Source organism: Oryzias latipes, chromosome 8 (genome assembly GCF_053564925.1).
Source record: "Oryzias latipes strain Hd-rR chromosome 8, Olatipes_Hd-rR_3.1".
NCBI classification, from domain to species: domain Eukaryota; kingdom Metazoa; phylum Chordata; class Actinopteri; order Beloniformes; family Adrianichthyidae; genus Oryzias; species Oryzias latipes.
Genome location: NC_136244.1, coordinates 9,902,463 through 9,915,296, shown reverse-complemented (window position 1 = coordinate 9,915,296; position 12,834 = coordinate 9,902,463). Strand labels below are relative to the sequence as shown.

The 12,834-nt window shown below is 38.7% G+C and overlaps 1 protein-coding gene and 2 long non-coding RNA genes across 4 annotated transcripts in view; 1 reads left to right on the top strand and 2 right to left on the bottom strand.

The window, feature by feature from the left end:
* prkcbb (protein kinase C, beta b) overlaps positions 1–12,834 on the top strand; it is a 306,409-nt gene that overhangs the window by 32,931 nt on the left and 260,644 nt on the right. The gene's annotated exons all lie outside the window — the stretch shown is intronic.
* On the bottom strand, positions 2,816–4,187 carry LOC144994272 (uncharacterized). The gene is made up of 3 exons (XR_013657726.1): positions 3,937–4,187; positions 3,565–3,828; positions 2,816–3,175 (listed from the first exon to the last, which is right to left on the bottom strand). It is a non-coding gene; the product is annotated as an uncharacterized LOC144994272 (long non-coding RNA).
* On the bottom strand, positions 4,398–6,301 carry LOC144994273 (uncharacterized). Its single transcript, XR_013657727.1, has 3 exons — positions 6,094–6,301; positions 4,770–4,966; positions 4,398–4,485 (listed from the first exon to the last, which is right to left on the bottom strand). It is a non-coding gene; the product is annotated as an uncharacterized LOC144994273 (long non-coding RNA).

Genomic DNA, 12,834 nt, shown 5'->3' with positions numbered 1-12,834 from the left:
CCTGTAGCCCTTAAATGAAGCCATTTTGATCCCTATGGATTACATAGGGTAAAGTTTCTTGTAGCCGTTTGGCCAACATTTTACATAGAATTTTTAAATCAGCATTCATAAGACTTATTGGTCTCATGTTTTCGCAACAGTTGTTTGGGCGGCCAGGTTTGGGTAGTAGTGTTATAGTGGCTGCTGTCAGCGATTTTGGTAAATTTCCACATTGAAATGCTTCTAAAAACATATCCAGAAGAGGTTTAAGTAGTTTAGTTTTGAATTTTTTACAAAAGTGGATTGGAAGTCCATCAGGGCCAGGTGTTTTACCCACCTTCATATCATCAATAGCCTTACTGATATATTTTTCCTTTCAAACTAGCTTTAAGTCTTTCTGTAAATTTGTCTGGGATTTGAGGGATTTCTAAAAAATCTAAAAAGATATTTTGACTATCAGAGTTTTCCCCTGAGTTGTATAATTTCCCATAATATTCTCTGAATTCTTTGTTTATTTCTACTTGATTGGTTATTGTAATACCTTTGCTATTTATGATTGAAGTTATTGCTTTTTTAGTTTCTAATTCTTTAATTTGCCATGCCAACAAAGACCCCACCTTCTCTCTTTGTTCATAGAAGATCTGATTAAGCGTGATAATGTCAGAAATTGCCCTATCTTCAGACATTTTGTTATATTCTGCTTTATGTGTCAACAATTCTTTTTCAGCATTAGCAGTGTTATTGTTGATCACCTGGTTCTGAAGAGTTTTTATTTTAGTCTCAAATTATAATTTCTCTTTATAAATATCTCTAGATTTGGATGAGGTGTAGCTAATTATATATCCTCTCACTACAGCCTTAAATGCCTCCCATTTTATTGCTGCATTTGTATTAACCTTGAAGTCGCCATCTATTACATTTCGAATGTAGTTAAGGAAATTATTGTTTAACAGCCATTTTTGATTTAGACTCCATTTGGGTGGATATCTGACAAGGGCAGCCTCTGTGTAAATAATGCCACATGATCCATGATCTGACGGCAGTATACTATCATAAAAGAAATACTCAATTTTGGATATTAATAAGGCTGAGATTAAAAAATAATCAATGTGAGAGAAAGTTTGGTGTGTTCCAGAATAGCATGAGTAGGTAATGTCATAGGGTTTTAAATGTCTCCAGATGTCTATTAAATTGAATTCCCCCATAAAATGTTTAATAGTTGTCCTGCTTTTATTGTGGCTATTGTCAAATCCAGTAGATCGGTTCTTTGTTGGATCCAATGCACAATTCCAGTCTCCTGCAATTACATAGAGGCCTGGGAGGGTGGAAAGAGTAAAAAATAATTGATAAAATAATTGTCATCATCGACATTCGGGCCATATCAATTCACCAAATTTAATCTGGTTTCAAGTAGTGAGCCTTGCAGAATCAAATATTATCCAGAATATTTGGATCTAAAAGACACTTCTGCAGGAGGGGCCTCACCACTGCTGTTTTACAGGCAGAGGTAAAGACATCTGTCTGAAGAGCTCTGACTCAAAAGACTCAAAGAATCCATATAACGTTTTAAAAAGTGAAGTTGCAATGGAATCTAAATGGCAGATTGTGGTGTTAACTAGGGAAAAACTTATTAGGCCAGAACTGTCTCATAATTCAGAATTGCACACACTCCGAGTCACAAATGCACACACTTCGATTCACAAATGTCATTTTATGCAAACGTGCTAAATAAATTTGGAAATGCACACGTTATGTTTCACAAATGCACACCCTGTGTTTCACAAACACACATTGTGTTTCACACATGCACACTGAATGTTTTACAAATGCACAATAAGTGTTTCTCACAAATGTGCACACTGTGTTTCACAAAAACATTTTAGAAATTCAAAATAAATGTATCAGAAATGCACAGTAGGTGCTTCACAAACAGGATTTTTAGGTACACATGTGATGTGAACTCACAGATCATATGAATTGCAGAATGTGCATTCAAAATCCCGCTCTCGTTTGTGAATCTCCCCACATTTGTGAGAGATTTTTCTACAGTGAATATTGAGACTCCTCTGACGGAGCAGGTCAACTCATGTCACCATTGGCTAGTGAATCTGTCAATCAAACTCATCAGAAAAGCAGGCGGGTTCGCTTTTAGCCAATCGAATGGCCCCTTACACTTTCTCTACGCTTTCGTGCAGGTGGCAAAATCCCCGCCCATATTCTATTCTGTACCAGTCGGTCGTTAGCGTGTTAGCCTTTGCATGGCTTGTCGGTTTATTTCCTTTCGGTTGTCAAAAATTACTGGCTTGCGCAACTTTTCAGTGGACCTGGAAGCAAGGCAACAGTGGTTGAATGCACTTGGCATTGAATCCATCGAACTCTTTATTGGTCATGAGTTTACAATTAACGTTTCACTCAGGATTGTATGTACGTTATTCTTCTCTTAGCTTTGATGCTAGCGTCATTTCAACACTCAGACACGGTTCCCTTCGGTCTTGATAATATGAAGGTGGAGGAGAAAAATCTTCCAACTTCCACAGAAGGTTCTCTGGAGAAACAGGCATCACTTTGCTCCATACCACGCAGTGGGACGTTACCTCAGGCTAATCTCACTGTCAATCACAGATACCCAATACACCTCCCCTGCTCAGCCCGAAGTCTCTTTGCTGGACCTTAATTTTTTAATAACTCAAATGTCATTGATTTTATATTGTAACCATATTTCTGCTAACCTCTTGGCCAGGTCACCCTTGCAAAAAAGATCCTCATCTCTATGGGTTTTATAACTGGTTAAATGCTAAACAACAAAAGATGGTCATAGAACAACAAAGTGCAAACATTCACCCTTTATTGCAGAGTAAAATTCAGTGAAAACATTTTATTTAAACTGGAATTAATTTTCACAACATCCTTACATACAATGAAGTCCCTTGAACAATACAGCAGTAATGATGTGAACTCAGTCTCTCTTCTTCTGTATGTAATTATGTCACCTAAATTAACTTCTAAACAAACGGGACAGTAAAGATATAGGTCCACTCCAAAAACGGTCTGAATTCCACAATGGATTGATGTCGTCTTGCAGTTCCAAAATTTGTGGACCCAAAAGAGGACTGTCCCATTCCAGGACATTGATCCCAGGATGAGGTTCAGCCATGGATCCACTCTCCTCCCATTCAATCTCTGGAACCAGCATACCCTGACAAAAAAAAAAAAAAAGATACTGTTTATGAACAGTGCTGTTTTTTTAAAAATTTTTTAGATTATGTAGGCACAGTGACCAACTAATAATTACTTATATTGTTGCTGGCAGGCAGACCTCATATCTGTACATCTGATAGCTCATAATGCCATGCATTGTGATGCATTTTGAACTTGCAGATGTGCTATTCTTCCTACTTGATTTAAAAAACCAAACAATTTAGGGAAATTGTTTGCGCCACACAACAATAATACTTTTCATTCATTTTCGATGAAAATTCATTGTAGTCATTGTGATTTCATTATACTATTCTTGATACTTTCCACTTTAGTCGAACTGCACACAAATCAGTTGTCCAGTACAGTGAGATTAAATAAAGCATTTACCCGGGGATCAGAAACAGGGTTCTTGGTCAAGCCCAACTGCCACAGCTGATTTGGTGTCATGCTTTGCTCCGTCCTGATTGGATGGCTGTCCCACGCGTCACTAAAGACATCCAAACTGGCCTGAATGCGTGGTAGGAAAATATAGTGGCAGCAGAATATGTGATGTTACTGATATTGAGCAAGTCTTGGTCCTCAGGAGAGTGCAGGATGTTGTAATATAGACTAGTAACAGTCATGAAGACATCACACCAGAGGGGCTCAATCCTGTATTTGGAAAAAAGCAAAAAGAAATATTATATTGTCAGATTTATTTTTAATACATCATTCACTTTTATGTATAAATTAAAGCTTCTAAAAATAGGTTCAACTCACAGTTGATTGTGTACACTTTTCCTGCAATGAAGCTGTGTGTGTCAGTTCTACGTACTGTGAGCATTTACTCGGCTATGCCCACATTTTCTTCTCCATGATCTCCTCTCACCCTGACAATAACATGAAAATCATGTCTCAAACACATAATTACAAATGCATCACCAATACGGTACACATCAATTTAAAATGTAATGTTTTTATGTACGTTGCCAATAAGTAGAATTTCTAGGTTAAATAAATGGCAGGAGTGGGTAACATGTATCACTGGGAAAAAAATTGAGGCGAGAGAGACTGTTAAGGGGGGGTAAAATATTACTCCTGAGGGGAAAGAGTTTTAGAGTTGCCTTTGTTTTCAGAGAGGAGTCTAAAAAAAGTTATTTTATTTTTGTACAAATAACCAAGTACTTATACTGCCTGATATGTGAATAAAATATTTCTTTATAAATAACATGAATACCTCAGAGGAAAGCCATACACGTTCACAGCATCACTGAAGAAGGCCAAGTGGGTGTCTGCCCAGTTGTTGTCTGCTATCTTCAGGTACAAGATCTATGGAATACAAGTACAAATACTTTCAACTGACAGATATTTACAGGGGCAAAAATGCTAAATTCCCAATTGACAGGTAAAACAGCAATACAATAGGATGATAAAATATGAAATAGAATAGAAAGGTATTTAATAATCCCTGAGGAAATTTTTAAAAATGGCCATTTTAAAAAAATCACAAAAACACACATGCATTACAAATAGAAATATCACAAATTAAAAAGATTGATAAAAAAGGTAAATAATTGAAAAATCAGTGGGTAAAATTAATTAAAAGAAATTACTTGTAAAATGCCCTGCCAGAGAGTTATATTGCCTGATGGCACGAGGAACAAAAGATTGCTTCAGTCTTTCTGTGGAGCAGCGCTGGGACAGCAGTCTGTTGCTGAATGTGCAGGCCTTCCACATCAACAGGTTTCCTCTCCAAGGTGCTTGACAGTCGATGATGCAGCCTTTGAAGGATGTCACGCTTCAGTAATTCCTAGAGAATAAATAAAAGCAGGACAAACATGGATTAGATAATTTAGCTGTCTGAGATTAAATTACATAACTTTCAAATATTTGAAAGGGGAATTTTTTTAAAACACTCTTGCTATGATAACTTGAGCTTGTAGTAAAGAACAGCTTTAAAAAAAATTAGAGATAAGACACTGATCACAGGAAGCCTGTGTGTAATACTTACAGTAACTTCTACTCTAATCACTGTTGACAGCTGATTTCTCCCATCCACCCTTTCTGTGACTACTTATCGACTACAAAACAGCCTAAAAACATTATAATGTTTAGGATTCTTGTCATTACGTCATTGGAATTAATGATACGGGGATTTTAGTGGCTGTCACTCTGACACAATCTCACAGGGCTTGTCAGCACAATTACGGGTTCTAACGTTAACTTCTAATGACGCTTCTTTCATTCAACAGTGGATTCACGTCTGTTATATTTAAAAAATGGCGTTTTCATCAATGTCATATGAATTAACTTTGTTGCACATATCCACCCCGTCTTAAAGTCTGGGTTGTGAAAATACTGTGTCTAACTTTAACCCGGATCGAGTTTACATAAAGGCAGCACACGGAACAGCTAACTAGCTAGTTAGCATAGCATAGCATCAGTGTTTAACATCGCCATCTTACTTTTTATTAAACTTTCTTTGCTGCTGTAAATCCGGCATGTTTTTCCCCTTAGTTCCATCTGAATCATGTTAAGAACCTACAGATTGGCTATAGACGCTAGCTTGAACCGACACCGGCTTGAACTTCACTCACACTCACAGTCAGATACAACTTGAGTTGAAAGCCGGCTAGTTTCGAGGCCCCTGGTTGGTTGTAGTTACTCGTGTTGTGTGAAGAGCTGGTATGGCAAGTATAAAACTTGACAAAACCATCATAAATCCTCCCCCGCTTTAAAACCATAAAAAAAATATGACCGCACAGGCTAAGCTAAGCAAAGCTAAGCTCATTTGCGGTGGGGGTACTCTGCAAACGACTCCGCTGAAGTGTTCATAAAGCATTCACACATGTCACTTAGCTAAGGAGAACGCTTCAACTTAGTATTCAATAACATTACAGGACAACGAGAGAATGATCAAATAAATGCATTACTTACGGGCTGAGACTGATCCCGTTCGGAAGACCTCTCCGCCATGTTTGCCACCCACGTACTTTCAACTGCTGTGCTGAACAGCTCCCTCCCTCGTCAGTTTGAAAGTGAGGTGAACGTGTAAGGGGCCATTTGATTGGCTAAAAGCGAACCCGCCTGCTTTGAGGATGAGTTTGATTGACAGGTTCACTAGCCAATGGTGACATTAGTTGACCTGCTCCATCAGAGGAGTCTCAATATTCACCGTAGAAAAATCTCTCACACATGTGGGGAGATTCGCAAACGAGAACGGGATTTTGAATGCACATTCTGCAAATCTTATGATCTGTGATTTCACATCACATGTGTACCTAAAAATCCTGTTTGTGAAGCACCTACTGTGCATTTATGAAACATTTATTGTGAATTTCTAAAATATTTTTGTGAAACACAGTGTGCACATTTGTGAGAAACACTTATTGTGCATTTGTAAAACATTCAGTGTGCATGTGTGAAACACAATGTGTGTGTTTGTGAAACACAGGGTGTGCATTTGTGAAACACAACGTGTCCATTTCCAAATTTATTTAGCACGTTTGCATAAAATGACATTTGTGAATCGAAGTGTGTGCATTTGTGATTCGGAGTGTGTGCAATTCTGTATTATGAGACTGTCCTGGCCTCATAAAAACTCGACCAAGCATATCCGCATCAACCAGAACACCCCCCCCCCCCCCCCGCCCCAGCGTTTCTTCTGGTAAAAACAATGCTGGTGATCTGTTAAAAGTGTATTGCCCATGGCTGGGCACTCTCCCTCCTTCTTGTCTTGTTCCACCATCCATTTTAGAAGAACATAAACACTCACCTTTGCACTAACAGTTTGCATGATTGAATGACTGAAATATTTCACACTAGTTGGTTTTAAGGCATAAGTATGCGTGTGAACACTATCTGTTTTGTGTACATGTCGACAGGTGGACATTTTTGCAGCTAGCAGGTGTGTTTATAACATTTGAGTGTGTGTGTGGATAGGCCCCGCTCTTTTTGTACTACATTTGAACCTTACCATAATGATTAACAACCAGTAAACTTGTTGCTTTATGCTGCTTCATGGTCTTACCCCCCTTCCCCTCCTATTATCACCCTCCTAACCCCCCCTCTCTAACGTCCCTCTCTCTTCTTCCCCTCTTTCCTTTTCCATCCGGTCCAACACCAAAGATTTTCAAACATGATTGAAATTAATAAAGTTTGGCCTCAATTACAAAAGGGGTTTATTCAGACATACCTTTGGTTTGTCTGAAGATTAATAACCCCTCTTGTTAAAGTAAAATATGTCCAACACAAGAAGCCCTCAGCTCTCATCTGTCTGCCTAGCTGTTGGACAGGACAAGTTAAAAAAAAAAAAAGTGTATTGCATAGATGAAATATTAGATCTTGTAGCATTGATTTTCCCCATGAAGTGGTCTGCAAAGTCCTCACATGCAGCATTAGATGACGGCATGGAGGACTTGTTGAAATCGTTGTTTATAAAAAATCTATTGTTTTAAAAAGAAATTGTGAATTGTTGGCTTATTGTAAAATTTGAGTTCTTTCAAAATTTCTTGATGAATTATTAGGGGTGTGACGATAACCACATCGCCGCAGTTTTTTATTTTAAACGTTTTTTTGTTTTTGAAGGTTCTGCATATGGTGCGTGATTGGAACTATAATAAACACATCAAACACAGTCATCTTGGCTGATAATTTGCTCTTTCTGCTAGTCCTGTGTTCAGACTTCAAGGGTTTCTGGGGGAAACCTTTTTCTAATGTTCTCCTTCACTCCCTTCACCGCGCCTCTCACGTCTTGCGCTGCCCCACACACACTGGTGGGGTTTTAGAAGCACACACACATCCTCATACTACAACAAAAATTTCCATCTCGCAGGATATACGACTAATTTACTGCGTTCTAATTATTAATTTACATTGTATTCATTTCCATGATGTCCATCGGAGAATTTTGTGTTGGGGGGGATATTACTGTTCCTTTTCACTCTGTAACACCAAACATCAACGTGCACTGTTAGATTTCGATGAATATCACTACATGTTTTTTTGGGAACTATTTTGTGCAGCGCAAAGTTATGTGTCTGTATAAACAAAGGTAGAGCCTCCTGCCCCGCGTTCTTCATGGGTGTCATGCTTCATGGCTACCTGAAAGGGGATAAAGTGTCTGCAGTCTGTTCATTACTGGGCAATATATAATATTCTGAGAAGATGTCGATACCAGAGAGCACAGGTGAAGGTTCGCTTGCAGCTTGAAAGCGGTCCGCTGCAGAAGAATCAACACGCACCCCCAAAACACTGGTGTGCCCTCTTCCTCCTACTCACGCAGCGTGCAGACACACATACACACAATCATTCTACAACACCTATATAGTTAGTTCATTAGTTAGATAGGTAGTAGTTAGTTGTTACTGTTATTTGTTAATAAAGAATACTGCGTTGTAATTGTATTTATTTGCGAGGCTCCGCCAGAGGATTTTGTGTGGTTTATTTGGGGGGGGGGGGGGGGGTCTGGGGGGCTGCGGTTAACCGCGACCCCTGCTGGTTTATCACCGCGGTGATTAAAAATCCCACATCGTTACAGCTCTATGAATTATTAATTTTGTCTTCCTGTATCTCCCTTTGCAATTCTGTTTCATACGCTTAATGTCATCAGTCTTCCATGGCATTTTAGGAGTGCTTCTTAATGTTCTTGTCTTGAATGGAGCCACTGCATTTATGGAAGACTGAAGTCTGTTATTAAAATGATGAACAATATAATCACAGGATGCAGGTCAAATCTGAGCAGGAGTTTGTTTAAAAATAACAATAAAACTTACAGCCAAAAAACATTTGCATCATGTTGCATCTGAAACATTTAAAGTATGATAGGAAATAAATATTCAAATCTAAACAACCTGCTGATGATTACACATTCCCCTTATGAGCCACAGAGCGTTCATATTTAACAAATATCCTTATTTGATTTATATATTCTTATAGCAATATACATCGTTATAGCCAGATATTAAAAACTATATTGTGATATTAAAAAAAATTCTATATCACCCAGCCCTAGTGTGAAGCTATGAACATAGTTTTTTATAACTAAATTCTACATGGAAATTGATTATAGACGTCCTGGTTTTGATCCTACTGTATGCCTGCAAATTTATACAGAAACTAAACATCTTACTATTTGAATGGTAAATAGTGCATATTTGGGCTGCATGATATGAGTAAAATTGCAATATGCAATATTGGTGATTAGGGATACAACGGATAATCAATCCAGGCTGTGTACAGGTTCATGTGTTGTGACCTGTAGTCTTGAGCAACTGTTGTGTCAACCAGGAGTTGGTGTTTGGCTCTTCTGGAATCTCTACCAATGCCCTTCTGTGCATTGGTTGATCCATGTCCCTTTTGTTTTGGTTGCAATGATGCCTGACATGAGCTTCCATGTTGTGGAGAGACAGGTTTCTAGCCAATAGTTGGATAGGACCTTTGAAGGACCTTTTGGATCAGGATCGTTCGCCTTTCTGTTAGCCATTCGGGGTGAGTCCCATCTCTTAGCATCTGGTTCATTTATGCTGTCAGGCGCTCATGGAGTGCAGTGAGTTTCTTAAGCCAGCATGTGTGTATCATGTCAGGATCCTGTCCGGTTCTTCATATCTGAGACTCTTTCTTGGATGTCTGCCACAGTGATGGTTACTGGATTCTGTTCAGAGAGGTTGCTATGTTCTTTCCTCAGAGAGACCAGCTATTAAGCATTGCTGTTATGTGCTTTTTTTCTTGCATATACGTTTCCAGTACTGTTCAGTTTCCAGCCTTGGTGGATCTGATCTGCTGTTTTGACCCTGCCACTGAGTGCAGACTTTCACAGGTTAAGTTGCAAACAGTCTGTTTATCGATCTGGCTTCCTTGTCTCTTTTGTACCTCTTTAGGCTGCTGCTCAAGGCCAGGAGCCTTTGTTTGGCAGTTTCCAGTGCTTCTTAGGTACTTCATTGCACCTCTTTGGGCCTCTGTCAGCTGACTCACATCCCTCTGAGCTGCCTTGATTTTAGCCTTCAACTGTTTCTTCCATTGTGCGTATTGTTTTCTCCTATGGTTGCTCTCATATCCAAGCATTTCTAGGATCACTGCTGCTGAAGTGTAAACCAGTTCATTAGTTTCTGTGATTGTTGTAGTAGGGAGTTCTCTCAATGCTTCATTCACAGTTTCCAGGATACTTTCTGGTGGTACTTCACTTAACTGTTGTAGTTGGTGTCTAGACTGCCTATTCATTCTAGACATGATCTTGTCTTTCAGGTCAGATGCTACTTTGTTCAGCGTACGGTAGTTAATGGGGCTGTGTTCTCATGTTGTGGTTGGGAGTGTGATATAGCCTCCTCTCTGACCGGGTGTTGTGGCACTCCCTGTGCTGTTGCACTTGTGTTTCAATCTCAAATTGTGATAGGAGTTGGCATTTGTGGATGTTGCAACACTGAGTTACTAGTTGCTTGGCAACAACATAACCTTGTTCTCACATATAGTCCATTTCTGTCTTGTTCCAGTAGCCCACTTTCCATCAGGGTGCTCTGGTTCCCCAACCCCTGACGCAGAACCTTGTTTGGCCCGGTGACATCTGAGGAAAAGGAAACCTGGCAAACCCAAACTCCACTTTGAACAGCCACCCAGACTTTATGATTTTATTTTGTATGTTACAAAATTATGTGGGGTTATGAGCATATGGAAACCTCCTTTATTTATCTGCAAAACTCAGCTTGAAAAGCTGTCAGGTTTTTTAAAGCGACAAATAGAATCTAGGTAAATAATTAAGAAGGATATGAAAATATGACTTCCTTTTTTTCACAAACATGATCAGGTATCTAGATAAACAGGCCAAATGGCTTTGAGGTGTGGGTGTTTTATTTGAAAATCGCTTTTGTCGATATTGTTTTGTCTTATGTCAAAATAACTAAACAATTGGGAAAATTTCATTGAAAACTAGGTTTAGTGTCACAATTGACTTTATATTTAGAAGCCTCAAGTAATCGTTCTTGGTTAGACTGGTTGTCAAGAGAAAGCCATCTAATTTAAAGTACTGTAAGCTGGATAAAGGATAAAGTCCCATTTTAAACAAACAAAAACAAAAAAAATACAGTAAAAATGTTGGGGGAAAAATACCTGATTTATGACTTTTTTTAAATCATCAGATGAATTGTATTAATTTTAAAAGATGGTACATCTTTAGGGGTGGGGATCGTTAAGTTTTAATGGTACTACTACTCTTATTGATACTGCTTATCGATCCAGTATTTTAACGATATTCTTATCGATACTTTTTGAGGACGATAAATAAATAAATAAATGAATTAACAAAAAATTAAGAACATAAAATGATTTATTTTCTCATTATGCAACAACATTGTTATTTTTAACAAAACATTTGATCACTTTATACATGATATTGTTACAATACAAACCTGGACTGCATGTGGATGTGCTAGACCAGGGGTTACTAACCTGTACCACTCAAAGAGCCATTTGGATCAGTTTCCCATTGAGATGAAGGCACAGGGAGCCGCAACACTACATGTGTTAGAAAATTGTGGGACACACAAAAAAGCGAATTCTCCAGTACCGATAGCAGAACGGTTGAGGTCAGATCTTACCGATACTCACTGCGGTCTGGAAGAATGTTGCCCCGGGGCTCGTTCAAAACCGGGGATCTCTACGCATCCCTATACATCTGATTTGGTGCTGGTGTAACAGGATGAGATCTTTTTGTTTTAATTACACAAAATATTGGCTGTCCCTATGTTTCTTTCCCCGCTGTATTCAGTGTTGGGTTGGTAGCCCCTCCTTAATGTGTTCTTCTTCACTGGTTTTCCCTTTATAAGTTTGGCGCTTGCTTTCCCTATCCCCTTTCTGTTTTAATGTCCAGCAGGAGTGGTGGGTGTCCTGTAATGTAAGCCATATGAATTGTCATTTTATGTTAGTTATGTCCAATATACTGTTATTATTTGAAATCTGTTATGAAAATACAAAAACCTCTATAGATGTTGACTGTTTATTTCAGTATAAGAATTTCCTGAGCTCCCTCTACCTTTCACCCTCATGTAGGAGTTAATACGGGATGCTAACACGGTGCTTTCTATTTTCTTTTTGGAAAATTGTCAGGAAATTGTCAGATCCACAATAAACGGAGGTGGTCTCCAAGGGTGCTGCTGTGTCCCAACATCTTTTGACTCCCTAAAACACAACGCAGAAGTGATCTTGTTCCACTGAGTTAATCTTCCTACTTCCCAAATTTCTTTTATTTCCCATTGCCAGGTCACTTTTTCCTTAGATTTACTACTGATCCAATTCAATTTGACACAGAATATATTTTATAAAAAGAAATTCATTCTAAAACATTGGTCTGATTACGAGAAAAAGTATTCCCACAACAGTGGGGTGGAGCAGCGGAGCAGCCACCAGTGTGTGAATGTGTGTGTGACTGGTTGAATGGGTCTGTGACTGTAAAGCGCTTTGTCCTTGTAGGTAGAAAAGCGCTATATAAGTATACACCATTTGCCAATTATGCAGTTTTTAGCCTAAATCAAAAAAATCGGAGGAACCCCGCCCCCTCTTTTCCTGTTTGCTGAGATCAGTATGTTTACATGCTCTCTCACTGGCTTACAGCCCTGCACACCCCCAACCTGACTCTACTGGTGCAACAAAAACGGTGAGCTATATTACAGTATATTACTATATTTTGTA